The sequence below is a fragment of the Corvus brachyrhynchos genome, unplaced genomic scaffold (assembly GCF_000691975.1).
Source record: "Corvus brachyrhynchos isolate BGI_N302 unplaced genomic scaffold, ASM69197v1 scaffold64, whole genome shotgun sequence".
NCBI classification, from domain to species: domain Eukaryota; kingdom Metazoa; phylum Chordata; class Aves; order Passeriformes; family Corvidae; genus Corvus; species Corvus brachyrhynchos.
The window spans coordinates 154746-162210 of record NW_008237405.1 but is presented as its reverse complement, the minus strand read 5'-3'; positions in this window follow the sequence as shown (position 1 = coordinate 162210).

Below are 7465 nucleotides of genomic sequence, written 5' to 3'. Positions count from 1 at the left end.
CAGCACAAGAAAGACATGGGCTTGTTGGAGTGGGTCAAGAAGAGAGCCCCAAAAATGGTCAGAGGGCTGGAACACATCTATGAAGACAGGCTGAGAGAGTTTGGGCTGTTCAGCCTGGAGAAGGCTTTGGGGAGACCGTAATGCAGCTTTTCAATATATAAAGGGAGCTTATAAGAAAAACAGAGACACTTTTTGCCAGTGCCTGTAGCAACAAGATTTCACAGAATATTCTGAGTTGGAAGGGACCCACAAGGATCATCGAGTCCAACTCTTACGTGAACAGCTCATACGGGGATCAAAACCACGACTTTGGTGTTATTAACACAAATGGTTTTAAAGAGCTTAAATAAAGTTTAGATATTAGGAAGAAATTCTTCCCTGTGAGGATGGTGAGGCCCTGGCACAGGTTGCCCAGAGAAGCTGTGGATGCCCCATCCCTGTCAGTGTTCAAGACCTAGTTGTATAGGGCTTTGAGCAACCTGGTCTAGTTTCTCTGCCCATGGCAGGGGGGTTGGAACTAGATGATCTTTAAGGTCCCTTCCAACTCAAACCATTCTATGATTCTATGCTATCTAGGCAAAAGCCTAGAATTTGAGTGAATGTCTCTTCTGGAAACAGTTGTTTTGCTGGTGGGCAGGGTCACCACCAAAGACACTAACACCAACTGAAGGAATAAGTATAATTTACTGTAATGCAAAATTGCAAAGAATTACAAAAGGATAATCTAAGCAATGCACCAAATCATTAGCAAATAATTACAAAAGGATAACCAAAGCAATGCATCTAATCATTACTACAAAAGAATGCCTGTAGTCATTAAGAAAGATACATCACCAGTTACCTCAATACTTTACCCCTTCATTCAGATCCACAAACCAGCTGGGGGAAGCTGACTGGAGAAACACACCTGGTGTCTTGGGGTGACTCTATGATGTGTATCCCATATCGCTGTTCTATGCCCAGAAATTAATTTTTTGCCTTTCTATGCCTTTAAACTGAGCTTGAGAGGGGAGAGAGAAAAAAACGAGCAAAACTTTCAAAGCAGTTCTGCAGTTTGTTTTCATGTTTCAAGGACACACAGAGATACAGACTCCTCTCTGCGTTCTGCAGCAGCGGGAGTGGGAGGAAGCACCCTGCTTGCTTTTTTTCCAGCCAGCTTTCAGCCAGTTTTTCAGCTCCTTTTCCTCTGGAGAGTTGAACTTTGTTTTCCTGGGACTCCAATTTTTCCCTTCTTCTCTGCTGGACTATTTCAACATACGGGTGGACTCTGAAATTGTCCCAGGTTTCTCTCAGCAGAGCGAGAGGTTTTATTATTTAGCATTATTATCCTTTTCCTGTGTGTTTGTTAAATAAATAGTTTTTATCTCTTTCACTTTCCTTCGAGGAAAATTTATTTTTTCCCAAACCTGGTGGGGGAGGGCTGGTTGTAACCTGCCTTCTCTCAGAGGATATATTTCCAAATTTGTCCAAACCAGCACACCTGGTAACTGGGAAATTCTGCAGTGCGTCCGCCTTGCAGGCCATGAGGCTTCTGACTTTGCTGTGAGAGGGGTCCTGTTTTTATACTGCTCAATAAACAAGCTACCATAACGTCTAGTGAGGGAACATCTGGTTTCATTCTCCTTTTCGGTTTCTCCCAAAGCCTGGCCAGGGCTCAAGGAGGAACCATGGGAGTTATCTTTGATCCTACACCCCCAAACAAGGCCAGATGTGGCCTTTTCCAGTTTCTAAATATGGAAAGATAAACACATGTTTTGCCAATGAATGAATACATATATCATATTGCTAGAAATACTTCATTAATGAGTGGATACATATAACATTTGATTGGAAGGTTCATCTAGAGGTCAACTTTGGCTCAGGGCCTGTTGTTCAGGCCTTAGTAGTTCAACAGTGGCCAAAAATTTGTGAGGGGAAAAAACCATGAAAGTACTAAGAAGCACTTTCTGTTCTTAGTCTCTCATTTAAGATAATATTTAATAATATAAAAAAATGCTACTTGACATAAAGATTGCACTGTAACAGAAGCATACCTATTCCTATGACTTCTGTTTACAATAAAGAGATGCTTATGCTGGCTTTGGTATGATAAAGCAATTAATTTTTAAAGTATTTATACATTTTAAGAAACAAAATTCTTTGCAGTATCCTTTGATTTCCTGGATGGAGGCCCTTAATACAAGTGGGAGGTCAAAAGTTAATGTTACTCTGTCAAAACAGACCTTACAAATGTAAAATATGTGAAATATTAACTCCCCCTTTGGAAAGTGTACTTTTATCTTTTTGCACTTTGGTTTTTAACATATTATTAAAAATTAACAAATTGCATAACATACTGGGTTTTAATTTTCATTTCTGATGTATACAAGCATATATCAAGTATACTTTCCAGATAGTACTTATTTAAAATATTAAATAGAAAATAGAGTATCAAATATTTTATCTACCGTTTATGAAAGAATGATGTACAAAGTTGTATTTCTATGGTAAATGTGTGGGGTTGGTTTTTTCCTAGATATGTTTTGGTACATGATAATTACGTATAATACTAGAAAACATCAAGAAATCCAGACTCGTCCTTTCCAGTTATAATGATTGAAATTCCATTCAATGGAGAAAAATATTAGTGAGGCTGGAGGGGGAAGACAGGACAAATTAGCAGGAGCGGTTGATTCCCATGAGAGTAGAGAGGCCTTAGAGAGAGAGCTTGATAGATTAGAGTACTGGGCAATCGCCAGCCTATTGAAATTCAAGAAGAACAAATGCTGGATTCTGCACCTGGGACAGTGTAATCTTGGGTGTAAATATAGATTGGGGAACAAGAGGCTGGTGTGCAGCCCTGCAGAAAGGGATCTAGGAGTTCTGGTTGATGGTAAACTCAATATAACTCAACATAACAAAATGCCCTGGTGACCAAAAGGGCCAACTATGTCCTGGTGTGCATTAAGCACAGTATAGCTAACTGATCGAAAGAAGTACTTGTACCACCATACTCAGGATTGGTCCAGCCTCACCTTGAGTACTGTGTGCACTTTGGGACTCCACAATATAAGGAGGGCAACAAAGATGGTGAAAGGCCTTGAGGGCATGAATTATGAGGAACAGCTGAGGATACCTAGGTTTGCTCATCTTAGAGAAGAGGAAACTGTGGGGTGACCTCATTGCTGTCTACAACTTCCTCAAGGAGGGCAGCAGAGGGGAGGTGCTGAACTATTCTCTGTTGTGTCTGGTGACAGGACATGTGGGAATGGCTTAAAGCTGCATCAGGGGAAGATATTAGGAAATAGTTTTCACTGACAAGGTGGTCAAGCACTGGAACATGCTTCCCAGGAAAGTGGCCATGGCCCCAAGCCTGTTGGTGTCCGAGAAGCATTTGGACAGTGCTCTTAGGTTAACATTTATGTTGCCCTGTGTGGAGTCAGGAGTTGGACTTGATGATCCTCATGGGTCCCTTCCAATGTAGGTTATTCTATGATTCAAAGCATATTCTGCTTTACCATTTTGTAGTTTCATCTCTGCAGGATGTGTGCCAGGAAAAAATAGTATTAATGCAATAAATTGTGCATAATGTTTGTATATAAGAGGCTACTGCTGCATTTAAGCAACTTGACTACCTTCCTGACTGCTATGAGTGTGCTATCAGTCAATGCTTTGATCTTGTCATAGTGCTAATCATGGAACTTTAAAAGGTAAAAAAAATATAAAAATAGTTTGACTTCAGTGCTATAATAATAGTCTTAAACCCCACTATCCACCAGTAATAATGATGTAATCATTGCAGCTTTGCTTAGCTAACCTTGGAGATCCATTAATCCCAACTTTTCCTTGTTTTGTTGTAGCTAATAACACTGCTTTTCTTCCAAGTTATTCTAGTTGTGGGGGAAGTATCTGAGCAAATCCCTAGACATGCATGTATTTCATGTTCTGCCACTACTAAGAAGCTTTATTTTCACCTAAAGAGGATTTATTTTTTACAGAAATATTTGATTTCATAGTTAAAAAAACTTTTTCTGTGTGCTTTTTTTGTGACTAACAGTAGAAAAATATTGGCTTTCTTCCCCTTGATCATAATAATCTAAGAGAAGCTATTAATGTTAAGATTTTGCAAGTTCCTGTATATTGTGCTGAAAATTACATATTCACTTCCTAATAATTTCTGTGCAATCCCATAATTTCTATTAGATATCTAATTCATATTCTTTTGTCTTATTTTAGTGCATTCTGTGATGGAAATTTTCCATTATTTCTTTTTTACTAGGATTACTTTTCACACTTTGCCCCTGTACATAGAATCATGGAATCATTTAGGTTGAAAAAGTCCCTTTATATCATCAAATCCAACCATTAACCTTAATGCTGCCAAATCCACCACTAATTCATGTCCCTAAGTGCCATGTCTACATATCTTTTAAATCCCTTCAGGGTTGGTAACTCAACTACATGCCTGGACAGCCTGGTCCAATGCTTGATAACCCTTTTGGTGAAGAATTTTTTCCTAATATCCAACCTGAACCTCCCCTGTCACAACTTCAGGTCATTTCCCCTCATCTTATTTGCTTGCTACTTGGGAAAAGACTGACACCAACCTCACTACAACCTCCTTTCAATTAGTTGTAGAAAGCGATAAGGTCAGTCCTCAGCCTCCTTTCCTCAAGACTAAGCAACCCCAGCTCCCTCAGCCACTCCTCATAAGACTTGTACTTCAGACCTTTTCCCAGTTTTGTTGTGCCTCTTTGGACACACTCCAGCACCTTGATGTCTTTCTTGTATATAGGGGTCCAAATCTGAACACAGTAGTTGAGGTGTGGCCTCACCAGTGCCAAGTACAGGGGGACAATAACTTCCTTAGTCCTGCTGCCCACACTATTGCTGACACAAGCCAGGATGCCATTGGACTTCTTGCCTACGTGGGCACATTCTGGCTCATATTCAAAGGCTGTCAACCAGTACCCCCAGGTCCTTTTCCACTGGGCAGCTTTCCAGGCATTCTTTCCAAGCCTATAACGTTGCATGGAGTTGTTATGACTGAAGTGTGGGATGTGACGCTCCATGCAGTTAAGGAGGGCTGGAAATATTTGCTTCACTGTTGCTGCTGGCTTAACCACAAGATCAGTCTGTGGGAAGAAAAAGGATGGTTTAGTGAGCACTGACCTAAGAAGACACGGACTTGAGAAAGCACAGAGAAATTACATTTTTATATATGTATGTCTAGTATTACATTTTCTTTTGCATGTGTGTATGTGTGGCTATATAAAAGACATTGGATCCAGGTCTGTTCCCTTACAGACTTCTAGAAAAGCTGAAGAGAGGAGTAAAAATAGTTTTAATTCAGCACCATTGCATCACAATCTTTGCAAAATTTAGTATACCTTTAGATCTCCAAATAGAGTTTATTATCAGCCTTAGGCTGACAAAGCCTTAATACAGTGCCACCCAATTAAAGAATCAGAAAGCTGAATAAGATATAGACTCCTTCAGTTTTATTTTTGCGAATTTTTAAAATTTTGTTTTTCTATATATTGTAATTTTTATAGACTCACAAAGAGTAAATAATATGAAGTACTGTTTTCTCTAATATAGTGCAGATGGCTTTATCAGCATGTTTTCTTTCCAATTGTGTATGATTTTAATTGCTACCTAAACTCCCAGTAAAGAATTTAAAGCTTCAAGTTTTATTTTATTTTAAAACAGAGTAGATAATACAAACATGTTCTTACCATCTCAGTAGCTAAATTTGTATTTTATGATTTTTTTGGAGGAATATGGATTTCCTCTTAAAGAAGCAATATTTTGACCAAAAATGGAAGTTACTTTGTATTCCAATGATTTAGAGATATGTGGAAAATCACGCTGTGAAAGACCAGCATCCACAAAGGAGACAGAGGAGTCCTGCAAGAATCAACTTTATTCGAATAAAAAGAGTGTCCACTAGGCCATAACCTTGTGAGATCTCTCTCGAGGTTTTGGAGGATGCAGCCTCCTTTAATCCTAAACTCCCGGCTGCATGTTGCCCTCCTCCTTTCCTCACCCCATTGGCTGCAGTACTAGAGAGGTACAGACTTCCGGGACTGTCTACTACATATTCTCCCTTTAACATGTATCCCCCCTTCATCATGCATTGTATGACCCTTAAAATTAGCTTTAAGCACACCCTGGGCAAAGAAGTTAATATTCATAAGTCCATTAAGCCTGAGCATTTTCTCCTAAAGTGCAGAAGTTCTGACTGTGCTGGGTTCTGCAACAAACTTGTGCGGCTTGATGTTCGTGAAGACTCCCACACCCATTCTTCTAGAACCTGATTGGTTCTTTCAGATCTAGTAGTTTGTGCAGACATTAACACCCATTTCTCCTATCAGAGAGATTTGGTGCAAATGACTTTTTAATGTGTTAGTTAAAGCAAAGTTTTTAATAAGAGTTAATCCTGTCAAAAATGCATACCATATACTATTCTGTGCTTTATGGGTTCATATTGAACGGACTCTTGTACTAAATGTGTGACATATCTTGTAGGAAAAAAAAGGAAAATATTACAGAATTATTAAAGCAATGTGTGATATGGTGCATTATTTCACTTCATATATATAAGAACATGACTCTATTGGGTAGGTTTCAGAAGAAGGGGAAAAACTGAGATCTGCGGGTAGCCTGAAGGATTTGGTTTTTAGTATGCAGTAGTTTTACATTGCCTAGGTCTGTAATTTTATAAGCTCTTAAAAAAAAGCCATGTTCTCTCCACTCTGGTAGATAACATCCTGGTGGTCAGTTAATGCCCTGCAGAGATGATCTGTGTATTTGGTGCTTTGCTCTTGATCACATCACAGTCTGGGGATCATAGTGAAGGCTGATTGTGGAAGCAGGTTTGGTCTAACCTTTCAACTCTGGAGAAGTTTCATTGCAGCAATAACCATTTGTTTTTCCACAAAAAAATAAAAATAGGCCTGTATATAACATTATGCTTGATTTTGTGGGAATGTGTGTGTAAGGAAGACTTGTGTTTGGTTTATACACGTGGGAGGTAGGGCTGAAGGTTTCAAAACAAAGTCCACAGTGTCACAGTCTCTTTGGATCTCAAATTTTCAGGATGACATACTCTGTGATTTAAACTTTTTATCATGGTCTCAATAAGAAATACAACAAACAGGCTCAATCTCCTTTTGCCCAGACTACTCTATCACGTGAATTCACTTATTCACCATTGAAGTCATAAGGTTTCATAACTTATAGCCCATAACTCTTAATATCGTGCACCTGTTACCAAAAATTGTGTATGGTTAGTCTGTTTCTGAAGGTAGATATTTGTGAAGATGGATTCTAAAATCCATCCCACTATGGTTCCTGTACTGGGGTGTTTCCAAGTTGTTGGGGTCCCTTCCCCCCTGCCATGGAGCCCTGGGAGAGGGGCCCTGGAGGGGAGACACAGGGTTTCCCTGCCCCTGCTCAGCTTCATTCCCCATTGGTTGGTTTG